General features: G+C 35.2%; 1 pseudogene across 1 annotated transcript; it reads right to left on the bottom strand.

The window, feature by feature from the left end:
* Positions 1–2157: 2157 nt before the first annotated feature.
* LOC308641683 (dnaJ homolog subfamily A member 1-like) lies at positions 2158–3144 on the bottom strand (annotated as a pseudogene). The gene has a single exon. The product of its transcript is annotated as a dnaJ homolog subfamily A member 1-like (transcript).
* Between the last annotated feature and the right edge of the window lie 8421 nt (positions 3145–11565).

The following is an 11565-nucleotide window of genomic DNA, read 5'->3' as shown; positions in this document are numbered from 1 at the left end:
GACTTCTGAAACTGTGAGCCCCCAAATAAACTTTTCCTCCTCTATAAATGTTCTGGTTGGGCCTTTTAGTCACAGCAGCAAAAATCTGACTAAAACAAATAGCTTATTCTTAATGGAGCCAAATGGTGGAGAGGACTGGAAAAACTCTCCAAACTGTTTCTTTTTCCCTGCTCACATCTGCTAGAGAAGAATTTACACCTCCCTTTGCCTTTTACTCCGTTTTTACCCTTCCTTGGGAATGTGAAGTACACTTTTATGGTGGAAGGATATTTAAAATACTTTAAAATGTTATGAATTTGACACAATGGTCGTAAGGGGTTCTGGCATATCAGTTCTGCATCTAATCAAATAATTTGGGAGCAGAGGGAGGGTGCTGACACTGCTCTCAGAGGCCAGCGAACTCTGTCTCCCCAAATGCCCGCTGATTTAAAATGCCACCTCACTATACATAAATTTCCATATAAATGCAAGTCCACCAGCCACACTAATCTATCAATCTATTCCCAGGAGCAGTTAACTGCTTTAAATTCTACCAACAAATAAGAACCTCTGGATCTGAACTCCTTATCTCCCAATTTTTCTTTAGGAATTTCTTTTTTTTCCCCCCCTTTTGTCTTTGCATTCTGCATCTTTTGGAGTTTTCTCATCTTCATCTTTCAGATCTATAATTTGGTTTTCAAGCCTTCTGCTGAAAAAAAAATTAACAATCATGATTTTTATCTCTAAGAACTGTTTCTTATTCTTCCTCTTTTGTTGCAGCCTGTTCTTAATTTGAGGCTGCAGTACTCTCTTAAATTTCTCTAAGAGTAATAGAGTGTTCTTAACGCTCCTCTTTGTTTCATGGGTCACTGATTCTGCTTTTGCTCTCCATCTCTAACTTTTTTTGTTTGTTTGTTTTGCTGCTATTTTGCCTCAAATGTCTAGATATTCTTGGTGGTCTCCATTAATCTTACCCAATGTTCCTTCTATCATTCATAAGATCTTCTAAATTTCTATTCCTTATGGCATCCTCTTTCATTTTTTCAGCATTATTATGGATGTATTGAATTTAAAGTATCTTCCTTCTGATTCATTGAGGATTTGGGAAGAAGATTCAGTTCACTATTCTGCATAATTCATTGAATTATTTCTAAAACAAAATTCAGGGCTTTTTTATAAACAGTGTTGTAAGAAAACATGGATATTTTACACATCATACAAGGGTATACTTTCTTCCAGATGTTCACAGGTCTGAAATAGTCATCTTTTTCATATGCTAAATGTCTCTACACATGTATGCTTCATTCTGAACTTCATGCTGCCTTACTGATCTATTCATCTTTTACTATGTCAGTAACACACTGTCTTTAATTAATTAGGGATTTTTTTGTTTAGTAATCAGTATATTAAGGAGACATACATTTCAAGAATTGCTTAAATTCTGATACCCAGATTTAAGCATGTGAACATATGATAACTTTTAAACAGACAGTTAAAGCTAATCATCATATTTACTAGACTACCAACATCAAATTACAGTTATTTTGGAGCATAAATCAAATGGTTTAAAGCAAGCCTATAACATACTTAAGGAACACCTTCCTTCCTATATTATACATGCAAACTACTTTTCCATGTATTGGTTTCTTCATGTTAATTTCTATGTCATCAGGCTGTGGAATTTACTACAAGAGCTTATCATGGTCCAAAGAGAAGGGAAAATTAATGTAACCAGGACTGGTCAACACCGTTTTATATTTATATGTGTGTGTGTGTGTGTGTGTGTGTGTGTGTGTATTAAAAAGTTAGAGCTTTTGTATTTGCATTTATTCTTCATTTAACTTTTAAAACACTATTATAATTGAATATTAAAACAAAACAATAGGATATAGTGAACATATTATGATTATAGTCCTTCACTCATTCACTACTCCATATAAAATGTCTACAGTTAGTGTTATTCACTGGCCCATTAAAAGGTTTGACACTGAACACTACCTCTGGGATGATGTTCATAATCCTCACATGCTTCTCCATTATAATGGTGCAATCTTTCCTGATTTGGATCAAAGGCCATTAGTTCTACCTAATCCATTTCATCAGTCTCTTCTACTTCCTTCTATTCAGGTGGGAATTTTTCCATCAAAGAGGGAGAGAGAAAGCCATTTTCAGAAGAGTTTACCTAAACTTGATGATTAGGTGACTCTTTTCATATGGTCTATGATAAATTGGCATACCTTCATTTAGCACACACTTTATATCTCCATGCTTGACAATCTGACCCAGATAAGAGGTGTTGACTGTGGTTCGATTGTCAAGAGTGGATACTGACTTCTGGAAGCCACATAATGCTTCCACCAGCTGTATGTCCATACACATGAAAAGAAGTCCATACACTACTCATAGAGTAAAAATAACATGATCCTTCTGATCTAACACAATGATAATATTTTCTGGTTCCAGTCCTGGCTCTTGGTCTCCTTCACCATGGAATGTTATCTTCTGACCATCTTTCATGCCATTGTCAATTTGAAATTCTAGAAGCTTTTTCTCTCAAACTATTTTCCTTTCATCGCAGCTTTTACATCTATTTTTAGGACTGATAGTTTGAGAGAAAAAAAAAAGCCCTGGCACTCCATGCACCCAGACTGAATTAGCTGAACCATTCAGGGGGCCTATCAGATACTTCACATTTGCATTCCAGTAATAGGCAGTTGGGACAGCACTCGACTGCTCCTTTCTTACCACCTTGGCCTTCACATTTGTCACAAATCACATTCTTTTGCAGAATCAGTTTTTTCATTGCACCATTGTATAAATCTTCTAACACTACTGAGAGCTGATGCACAATGTTTTTACCTCTCCTTTCTCTCTGCATCCTTCCTCCTCCTTCAAAAAACATACCAAAGATGTCCATGGGGGAGATAAAACACCCAATCCACCTTCCTTAATTGCTTGTTCTCCTCCTTTGTCATATAATTCTCTTTTCTTGGCATCAGAGAGAACTTCATAAGCTTGAGAAATCTGTTTAAACTTTTCTCCTTCTTTTGGATTCTTATCAGGGTGGTACTTCAATGCCAGTTTCCTGTAAGCCTTTTTCAATTCTTCCTGGGTGGCATTGGGTTTGACCCCCAAAACCACATAGTAAGTGGTTTCTTTCACCATTTTCTACTGCTGGTGAGCAGGCTGATGTGGGAAAGTGGAAAGGAGCTCATAACTGTGCAGCTTGGACAGCTGCCGCTCCTCCACCTCTCACTGAGTGTTCTGGAAAGTTCTGCTAATTACTGTTTTAATTACTCTCATTTACCCAACTGAGATCCACTTGTAAATTGGAAGGGATTATGGGGGGAAAGAGCAATATTACAGACCTATAGCAAATCTTGAAATTTCTTTTCCTCCACACAAATTCTTGATAAGCAGAAAAACAAGTGGTTCCATAGACTTACAACATTTCTTCAACAATGATGATAACCTGTATTTTGTCACAAATTATATAAAATATGTAATGTCATAATTGCTTATTTAATGATTCATGTCTTCATTTTATGGAAGAACTAAAGCCTGGAAATTTAAGTGACGTAATAAAGAGTACCTAACTAGCAAGTGACAGGATTTGAACTTAGTCTGACTCCAGGTCTCAGATTCTCTCGCTACACAATAAGTGCCACTATGCAATCATGCAGTGGTAATTCTTTGTTTATGAGAATGTCCTTTGTTAACAGTTTGTTCTGTTTCTAATGAATTAGAAAACAAGTCCATTGCTGATGGTTTACTTGTGGAAGGCTGACCTGTGTCTTTTCTGACAATATATGCAGAGAAAGGTAATTGAATCACTGTGTAGACCTCAATGGCGATGGATTCAGCTTACTGATGGTTGGTCCTTATTTCTCATCTCAGAAGGCCACAATGCCCACAGGCTTAGTTTGTCAATTTTCTTCTACTCTTTACTATACCTACATCATAAGCTGCAAGCTTAAAAAAAGAATTTTTAAACATAGATACCTGATGAACATAATTATGCAAAAAGCACATGGGTCAAAGACAGAAGAAAAATACAGAAATGAAAATTCTTATATTAATAAAGCAATATTATGGAAAAGAACTTTAAGAATCTATGTCAGTATGATTGTCTTTACAATTTTAAAAGTAAGAAAATATCTCCCAATTTATTTAAATAGTAAATATCATGAAAATAGCATCTGGATTTAAAAATAGGCAAAGATTCTCCAATAAAGTATATTTTGACTTGTCATAAGAGTTTCACTTCCCCTTTTGTTTACCCTCTAAGGCCTAAGAATATGCAGAATGACCACAAGGAGGGAATTGAGGAACAAAAGGGGCTGGGCAGATAGAAACTGTGGGTGTACAAATACTATAAAAGTAAACAAAAGAAAGAATCAGAGAAGAGAGTGAAAAGAAAACAAATCTTTTCTGCTTTCAACTGCTCCAAAAGAGAATGGTCGTAAAATAAGAAGAAAAACTGCTTGAAGTAAATATGAAGACCTAGGAGGGGTAGAAAAGGAGGAGGGAAACATTAGCTAGAGATTTAAAAAATAAATAAGTAAATAACGGGAAATGAAAGTATTAAAAACCAAACAGGAAGTGCATCTGAGAAGCTGAAGAGGAAAGAATAACAAATGAGTTTAAGAAATATGTTGATTAAACACAAACATGAGCAATTTCACATACATCTATCCAGCTGCTGCAAATGTGGAACATGCCCCATTTCTAAATGTCCACCTCAAACCGAAAACCAACATTAAGCTTGTTCAACTCCAAACTCCTGTTTCTTGTCCCTTCCTCATTCCCAAATGTCTTCACAAGTTTGAAACAAAAGATACTTATGGTGATATAATTTGGTTACAAAGACTTGAAGGGTGGGAAATTATAGCTGGATCATTGAAACCCAGGTCCCAGAAGACCAAGATCTCAGACTGATCAAACCCTAAAATAGGAGCTGGGGATGTGGCTCAAGTGGTGGTGCGCTCGCCTGACATGCACTGGGTGCTGGGTTCCATCTTCAACACCATTAAAAATAAAATAAAGATATTGTGTCCACCTAAAACTAAAAAAGAAATATTTAAAAAAAACTAAAATAGTTATCCAAAACCTGGAAACAAGACAAGACCACCAGCAGACCTTTCATTCTCTTTATCAGTGCATTTTCTAAACAATCTTGCTGTTAGACATCTGATTGTCTTGGACTGTGATTTAGTTTGACTTTCTATTTATTATTTATAAGGGCTCAGACTCTATGTAAAGCTATGTTAACTTGAAGAAGATGGACATGTTATAAGGTATCTTTGTCTAGTGAAGATAAATGTAATTGCCCAATAAAAGTGATAACCTGAGGGGTTATCATTTTATTAACCTCTTTGGGACATTAACAGTTTTATATGAAACTTAACTTCATTTTAGCATTCTTTCTTTCATGAACTACATACACTTCTTTCTTTCAAAGTCTCCTTTAACATCCAGCGCTTTCCTCCTTGGTGGTGTAAATAAATCTTTGACATCTGCTCAACATACATTTGTGTATGTTTTCAAATGTTTAAAAGGTATGCTTTGACAATATTTATAATAATATATATTTAGCAATATCTTACTATGTACCAAGAACTGTATTAAATACTTTGTGCACACTATTTTATTTAATACTTAAAACTACCCTGTGAGTTTAGGTAAACTGAGGCCCAGAGTAGATAAGTGATATTTCAAGATCATCTATGAGTAAGAAGGATTATAACATTCTGCATATATTTAGTAAGAATCTTGTCAAGCTGTGTTTTTCTGCTTAAGTACAAAAGTAATGACTGCCATGGGCAGGGATCTAGCAATAACAGGAGGTCTTGGAAAATCATAGAAGCTAGAAGTTGGGTGCTAATGATGGAAGGCAGTTGGTAGAATGGGTGAAGCTGTCCAATAACTAATTTGTGCCCATCTTGCAAAAGTATGGGGGTTGGAGGGCAGTTCTCATTATCTCCATTTATACATGAGAAGACTAAATTCAGAGAGAACAGGTTACTCTTCCCAGGTCCTCCACTAATAAGACATTGAACAAGGACATGAGAGCCCATCACCAGATCCCAAGCCCAGTGCATTTTCTGAGGCTCCCTCTGCTTCTGAACAGATGGTCAGCAAGTTCAGCCTCATTTGTTCCACTTCTTAGTTCCAAACTATGGTTACAGCTGCCATTATTTTCCCTTTGTCCTGGATCTATTTGGCTTTGAGATTTTTATCTTCCTGCTTTTGTCTTTGACATAATGATCAGGCAACATTTAATTTGGTCTCTGGTTCTCATTTATTTTTCTGGCACTGGTCCCAGGGATCAACTCAAAGGAAAAACACACAGTCATAAGATATCAACGGCCTGATTTCTATCAGGCTGTCTGACACAAGCGTTCACCTCTTTTCCTAACTGTCATCCGCCTGCCCCAACAGCACGGCATATGGACCCAACCTTTGTAGATATGCTACCCACTTGCCTGCAATATGAGTTTTACACCATGGAATTAGGTACAGCTCGTGATAATAATTAAACAGATGGACTGCTCTAAACAGTAAGCACAGCAAGAATTCTATTAGAAAACAACACCTTCTTGCACACTTTTAGACAAGGGGCCTTAGAGTTTAGAAATGAAAAAAAGGATAGAATTTGTCCAACATCTGCATTTGGGGTTTCAGCATCAACTCCATGATACCTCCATTCAGGACTCAACATGTTTGTATTTGCAATTAATTCAAAACCCAACAAACCTATAAGTTCCGTCACACTAAGATACTCAACCAAATTCTTTCCAAAAGCACCTCACCAAGTTTTCACTAGGATCCTGGCCATGTAACTTTTCTTCTCTGAAGTTCAATGCCTCAGAGTGAAGATTTTGCATTTACAAGTCCCCTCCAGATCCAATTCCCTTTGATTTTGTGTTACATCTAGGTTGATCTAAATTCTTGCCAATGAGAAGGAAGAGAATGAAATACTTTGTTATGTCGCTCATATTCTTCAGCTGGTATTAATAATTCACTCAAGATTTATCTTATAAAGAAAGAAGGCTATAATAAAGCAGAAGAAGAACAAAGAAGAAGAGAGTATAGTGGAAAATGGATGAACTGAGAAGCTAAAATTTATGGAACAACTACTATATTTTCACCATTGTGTTAAGAACTTTTACAAAGGTAGCCTTATTTAATTTTTCACAAAAACTCCAAGAAGAAGCTATTATTATCTCAATATTTAAAAAAAGTTACCCTGGGAATCAGAAAGCAAGCAACTTTTAGCTTTCCTCAAGCCATTCAGCTAATAAGTGGAAGCCTCACACTTCAAACCCAAATTTGTCTGATGTCAAAGCTCCATATTCTATCTCATGAGAATACATTGAAGTAAATGATGATAAATATTGCCTTGAGAGTTAACTATCTTCAAAAATCTAAAAGGAATTTTAATCAATATGGTAGATTCTCATTGGGTTCCCACTATGAGCCACATACTGTTGTAGGCATTGGGTTTACTGCACTATAAAAAAGATTTAATATCCCTCCCCTCATAGAGTTCACTGTCTAGTGGAAAAGACAAACTAAGTAAGAAATTGAAGGTTTATAAAAAGGAAGGAGATATGAGAACACAGAGGAAGAGGCTCAAAACTAGCTCTAGGGACTAAGAAAAGGATTATTAAGGAAATGATACTTGAACTAATATGTGAAGCCTGAAGACTTAACTAGACAGATATATGAGAGATGCCACTGTGGGGAGGGGGAACAGCATGTATAAAGGCTTGGAGGTAAGAAAGCAGTAAATTAAAATAATTCCCATGTTAAATTTATATGAAGATCATTTGAATTTGAAGAATGTGAATATGTGCATGTGTGCAAGCCCACTTTTACATATAAACTGAATTTTTTTTAAACTGGCCATATCCCATGTGTGGTGGTACACACATATAGTCCTAACTACTTGAGAGGGTGAAAAGAAAGGATCACTTGAGCCCCAGGAATTCCATACAAGCCTGGGCAACATAGCAAGACACTCATCTAAAAAATAAAAATAAAAATCTGGCCATAGGGAAAAGAGCAGTCTACTTCAAAGTACAATTATAATATCTGCATCTGAGGCAGGAAAGCATAGCCTATAATGAAGAGATAAATCAATTAAAATCAATTCAAAATGACATAAAGACATTAAAAATATGATAACTGTATTCTACATTTTCAGAATTTAAATTGAAACTAATTTTTAAATACTTGTTAAACTTTTAGAAATGAAAACTTCAATTTCTGAGATTAAAAAAATATGATGGATTGGACTAAGACCAGATTAGACATTGCAGAAGGAAAGAAGAGTGAACTGGAAGATAACACTAGAAACAATACAAAATGAAGCACATAAAATTGAACAGAGCATCACTAAACCGTGGTTCCATTTCAAATGGTCTAATTTGGGTTATTCTAACTTTTGAAAGAGAAGATGGGTGGAGAGAGAAAAATAATTTAAAAATAATGACCAGGAATTTTTCAAATTTGATGAAAACTATAAATTTAAAAAAAAGCTCCAAAAAAACCTCTGGCACAAGAAACATATAAAGAAAAGAAGAAGAAGAAACCCAGGCACACCATAAGCAAACCGCTGAAACTCAGTAACAAACAGAAAAGTTCAAAGGAAGCCAAAATTTAAAAATATACAAAGGAAAAATAAGAACGACATCAGATTTCTCAGTGGAAAACATGAATGTGGGAAGACAGTGGAATAATACCTTCAAAATCTCCAAAATAAAAGAAACTATCAATCTTGACTTCTATACCAAGCAAAATTATCATTAGAAAATGAAGTTGAAGTAAATATGTATTCACACATACAGAAGCTGAATATTCATCCTGTCACTCCAAACTCAATTTACAGAAAATCCAATCAGATGGAAATCATAAGAGAAGGAAGAACAGCAAGAAGAGTTATTACATGTATAAACACTTTTTGCTAATTCTATAACTTCTTTAAAAGATTTGTCATAAGGCTTTGGCTCAAAAAGATTGGGAAGTGCAAAATTTGCACTGTGGGCTGGCTGGCTTGAGATCCAAAATATAGTGGGTTTCCAGTCCAAAGGCTGGCAGTCAAAGACAGGTGCCAGCCAATGGTCCACATGGAGTCTGAAAGCACTCTGCTGGAGAACTTTCTCTCACATGCAAAGCTGTTCTTTTTAGGCCTTGAACTGATTGAATGAAGACCACCCACATTCTGAAGAATAATTTATTTTACCCAAAGATTACCAATTTAAATATTAATCTCTTTCAAAAACACCTTTAAAACTGGCACTTAAATTGACCATCAAAAAGAACAAACAAACAAAAACAATAAGGTCAATAAGTGAAATATAAAATAGATTTTGTAGAAATCAATAAGGTGATAAATGTCTAAACAGATTGATTATAAAAAAGAGAGACTATAAATATTATCATAATCAGGAATGAAAGAGATGACATCATCACAGATTTTTACAAATATTAAAAAGATGATAAGGGAATATTGTGAATAACTTTATACCAATAAATTTTACAATTTAGATGAAATGGGAAAATTCCTCAAAAGACACAAACCACCAAAAGTAACTCTCAAGAAATATAACCATATATTTTAAAAAGTGAATATGTGGTAAAATAAGCAAAAATCGAAAAGCAAAATCTTCTGAGAGAGAGAATTTTGGGCCCAGATGATCTCACCAATGAATTCTATCAATGAGAAAGAAATAATACCAATTCGACATGAATTATCATAGAAGAAAGTTGCACTTCAACATGTGTTTGTCCTTGTTTTTACTATTCTCACTCCCTCAAGTAGCACTATCTCCTTCTGTAAGACTTGGGTCACGTGCTCTTATTTTTTTCCCCTCCCTCTCCTCTTCATCTTGATTTCCCATGAAAAAATCCCAAAAGAACTGCCTGGCAACTTGAAGGATTGGGAAGAGAAAGTGATCAGAAAGACAATATTGCCAGGTATGATGGCACACAGTGTAATCCCAGTGGCTCAGGATGCTAAGGCATGATGATAGCAAGTTCAAAGCCAGTCTCGGCAATTTAGTGAGGCACTTAGCAACTCAATTAATTAATTAATTAATTGATAACTCAATTAATGTCTCTAACAATACATTAAAAAAAGAAAAAAAATTGAGGATGTGGGTCAGTGGTTAATCTCCAGTACCAAAAACAAAACAAACAAACAAACAAAATGTTGCAATCTCCTTCAGATAGTCAGAAAGCAGTACAAGGCTACAAACCCACTAGGAATTTATTTTCTATCATATAAGATTACAGCCACTGTCAGGTGACACTTTATGACTTTTTAACTTTGTAAATGCATCATTTGGTTCACAAATGCTGGGTATTATAGTATATCCTCTGAGCACTGTTTCAACGGTTAAGAGGAGATAGATAATAAAAGCCAGCAAAGCAGAATGGATTTCACAGAGGAAGTGGATTAGAGTTGGATTTGGCATGAAGTGGCATTGAGAATGAGCATGGGGAGTGAGATGAGGGCTCCCAGAAGCACAAACCTACCAACACAGGAATAAGCGGATTCAGAGGTGGGAACCAATAGGTGCTAGGTTATGTGACAGTGCAGTGTTCTACAAAAAAAAAAAAGGTTCTGGGGTTCATTTTTCACTCTGGCTGGAGCTGAAGGACCTCGTAAGTTTTATCTTAGAAATAAGGCCACATGTCTTTAATATTTAGGTTCTTCTAAATTTGTTCTCATTTGAGAAAACTAAAACTAGCTCCAACCCCATTCCCTTTCACCTAGAAAAATAATAATGAAATACTTACCTAGACTTCCGGTCACAGCTTAAAAGCCATATGGACATTATATAGAAATAATAGTTAAAAATAGCTGGAAAAGCTACTTTGGGATATAACAATAATGTTAAGTGGCTTTCCCTGCTTTTCTTCTTCTTTTACAATCATTTCCATGTCAACACTAACACCGTGAATAAACTGCTCTTTGGGATTGTTGAAGAGAACTACAATCAACAGAAATACCCCTGTCTCCCTGACATGTACTTTTGAATATCAGCAGCCTTTTAAAATATTTTTTCAATCTCATTTATTGCTTACAGGTTATCAGTAAGTATGTAAAGTCTTCATTGGCTGACATATTTACAGTTCCTTTTCCAATAAATCGAAAACTATTTTCATAAACCATAACCCAATTTTTCCCAAATGGCCTTGATGTTATTACTTTCCTTCCCTTTCTCTTGCCCTCTGATTTCTTATCCAGTAAATCTCACAACCCACTTCCTACTTGAGACTTCAATATTTATTTCTTAAATATTTATCTTTTTATTTTTATGACTCTATTGCTTTCTTTTACATAGCTTAATCACTTGTTGTTTCATAACTTTTCTGCTAAATGGGAAAAATTATGTCAAAGTTTCATTTTTGTCATCAGTGAGTGCTTTCTTCTTTCATCTTACAATGACAGCTTCTGTTGTTTTGTTTTGTTGTCATCCATAGACCAGAAATTGGACCTTCTAGAAAAAATAGCAAAGAAGAAATATCTTAGAATTTTGGAGGAGAGAACTGTAACCAGCAGTTTTAACAACCTGT

This window comes from Spermophilus citellus (genome assembly GCF_964194105.1).
Source record: "Spermophilus citellus genome assembly, chromosome: 2".
Lineage (NCBI taxonomy): Eukaryota > Metazoa > Chordata > Mammalia > Rodentia > Sciuridae > Spermophilus > Spermophilus citellus.
Note: the sequence above shows the minus strand (reverse complement) of the source record. Positions and strands in the feature narration are given on the sequence as shown.